The sequence below is a fragment of the Elephantulus edwardii genome, unplaced genomic scaffold (genome assembly GCF_000299155.1).
Source record: "Elephantulus edwardii isolate Elephantulus edwardi_28Jun2011 unplaced genomic scaffold, EleEdw1.0 scaffold00248, whole genome shotgun sequence".
In the NCBI taxonomy this organism is placed as follows: domain Eukaryota; kingdom Metazoa; phylum Chordata; class Mammalia; order Macroscelidea; family Macroscelididae; genus Elephantulus; species Elephantulus edwardii.
The window spans coordinates 4,455,542-4,458,718 of NW_006399998.1; positions in this window are offsets into that span (position 1 = coordinate 4,455,542).

Consider the following 3,177-nt stretch of genomic DNA (forward strand, 5'->3'; position numbering starts at 1 on the left):
ACCTCTACTTGGAATATTATTGCTTTTTAATTTTTGACTCATGTACTTTTAACTTGTTAGTTAAACTTGTGTCTTCTAGACTGCAACATTTCCATGATACATCTTCAAGGATATGAACATGTACGGCTAAGTACAACTGATAACAGTGCATCTAACTTCCAAAATCAATCTCCACAATAGTCTACGTGTTTCCTATTGCCAAAGGGGCCCTTTAGAGTAGTGATAGAAGATCTTCACCCTGAAACCTACAGCATCCCTTTTCAGCAGGAAGTAGCTAAGAGAATACGCCGTCCCCTTTTCCTTATGAATCAGGATGGAGTCTCTCTCAGGGAGGAGTGATAGGGAATGGCAAAGGACATACTGACAAAGGAGATTAATCAGGACTGGCTTTGACAAGCACTGTGGCAATGGGACAATTAAAGCAGACTTTCAAGGGGGGGGGAAGAGGAATGTACTGTGGGAGGAAGGTAGAGAAAATAGTGCAACAATGAATAAATAGAAATCTAAAATGAATGTTCATTAAATTTAATAAAATTTAATTAAAAAAACATTTAAAAAAAAAAGATTGGCTCAGCATAAAGCATGGTTCAAAGTTGTTGTCCGTAGGGTCACAAGCAACTCAATGGCACATAACAAAAACAAATCTCTTCATGAAAATGAATTTAATACTTTTCACCTATTCATTTCTGTTCATCTTGCCTGTCTGTTTAAGGAGCTCTGGTGGCCTAGTGACCAGCAGCTGTGCTGCACTCTCGAAGGCATGCTGTTTGAGTTCACCAACTGCTCCATGGAAGAAAGACAGGCAATCTCCGCCCGTTTGATTAACTGCCTCTGAAAACTTGCTGGAGGGTCATCTATGGGTTGGTTCTGATTTGATGGTAAACTACAACAACATTGTCTTTATTCTTACTTAGAGCTAAGTGTAGTGAAACTTTGTCTCTCATACTTTGGGCATCTTATTAGGTGGAGTCAGTCCTTAGAAAAAGACATCATGCTGGAAACAGTAGAGGGTCAAGGAAAGAGAGGAAGACCCTTAACAAGATAAACTGATACCTTAATGCAAAAATAGACTTGAATGTGTTGGTAATCATGAGGATGGCAAAGGATAAGGAAAAGTTTCAATCTCTTATTCACAAAGTCTCTGAGTCAACTTCACAGCCTCTAACAATAATAATGATTTTTCCTTTCATTCTTTTTCTTTTCCCATCTGTGGTAGCTGTTCATACATATTACTATCTGCATTAAAACCTTTCCTTAACTTTTTATAGTAGTGGTCTTATGTACCATTTGTTCTTTTGTGACTGACTTATTTTACTCAGTATAATGTCATCTAGATTTATCTGTGTTATGGAATGTTTCATTAGTTCCTTATTTTTTTTTTTTAGTGTTGCATAGTGTTCTATTGTTGGACCTACTACAGTTTCTTCACCCATTCATACATAGATAGATATTTGGGTTGTTTCCATCTCTTTGCTGTTGTAAACAATGCTCCAATTAATATAAAAGTGCTTATATCTGTTCTTTTCACAACTTATATTTATTTAGTTTATAGATCAATTAGTGGGACTGCTAAATCAAATAGTATTTCTATTTTCAACTTTTTAAGAAAATGTCAAACTATACTTTCCATAATGGTTGCACCAAATTAGTCTCACCAACAGTGTATGAGAATTCTAGTCTCCCATAAAGCTTACCAGCAATTGTCATTAACTGCCTTGTTGAACTTTGCTATTGCTACTCTGGTAAGAGATTATTGTTTTGATTTGTTGTTATGTGACATTGAGTTGCCTGTGACTCATAGCGACCCTATGTACAACAGCTCTGAAATCTGCTCTGTCTTAAGCCAATTTCATTATCTCTGACAAACCTATCCCCATTATCTGAGTCACTGAGTCAACCATTTCATCCAGGGTCTTCTTCTTTTGCACTGTTCCTCCACCCTCCCAAACAGGATGTCCCTCTCCAGGGACTAGTCCCTCCTGGCAACATGTCCAAAGTATGTCAGACAGAGCTTTCCTCCAAGGAACAGACTACTGGTTTAACTCTCTCCAGGATGGACTTGTTTGCTTTCTTAGCAGTTCATTCAATGCTCTCCTCTAGCACCACAACTCAAAGGCATTGATTCTTCTTTTCTCATTCCTTGTCATTGTCCAGCTTTTTAATGCATAGCAAGTACTTGTGAAGACCATGGCCTGGATCAGACACACCTTAGTCTCTAGACTGGTATAATTGCTCTTTGGTACTCTGGAGAGGTCCCTGACAGCATATTTTCCCAGTGCAATTCATCTTTTGATTTCCTGGATGCTTGTACTAAGAGTGTTGATTGTGGAGCCAAGCAAGCTGAAACTGTTAACAATCTCAACCTCTTCTTCATCTAATATGATGCTGCCAATTGGACCAATGGTGAGAATCTTTGTTGTTGTTTTTTTTAATGTTGAGTTTCAATGCTTATTGAAGGCTGCAGTCACTGCTTTTCTGCAGCAAATGCCTCTGGTCCTCCTCAGTTTCACCAAGCAAAGTTGTGTTATCTGCCTACCTCAGGTTGTTGATGACTCTTCCTCCAATTCTGATGCTACATTCCTCCTGATAGATTGCAGCCTCCTGGATGATCTGTCCCGCATATAGATTGAAAAGGTATGTAGATAGGATGGATCCCTTGCATACACCTTTCCTGTTTTTTTTGTTTGCTTGTTTTATGATATTTCTTTTTTTTCCTTTTTAAAAATTACTATAAATTTTAATGAAAGTTTACAGAGACTTTGGATTTCCATTCATTCGTTATTGTACCTTTCTCCCTGCCCCAACAACATGTTCACTCTTCTTTTTGAAGAGTAAAAGAAAATTATTTTATTGTTATACAACCCCTTCCCCCAAGTCCACTCCACTATGCAACCATCGTTCTGGACTCCTGTCATAACAGTGATACCTAACCATTTTAAGTAGTTCTCTCCCTCATCTGTTTCAATGCAGTATACATAATTTATCCCATCTTTCTCAGTCTTCCCCAAACCCTAAAGTCAGTCCCATTTTACAACAGTGGCACTCACCATAATGACCTTCAGGGTCACCCATTTTGTATAATATTTCATTGTCATTGCTGTTATGTGCCGTCGAGTCGCTTGCGACTCATAGCGACCCTATGTACAACAGCTCTAAACTCTGCTCTGTCCTGTGCCA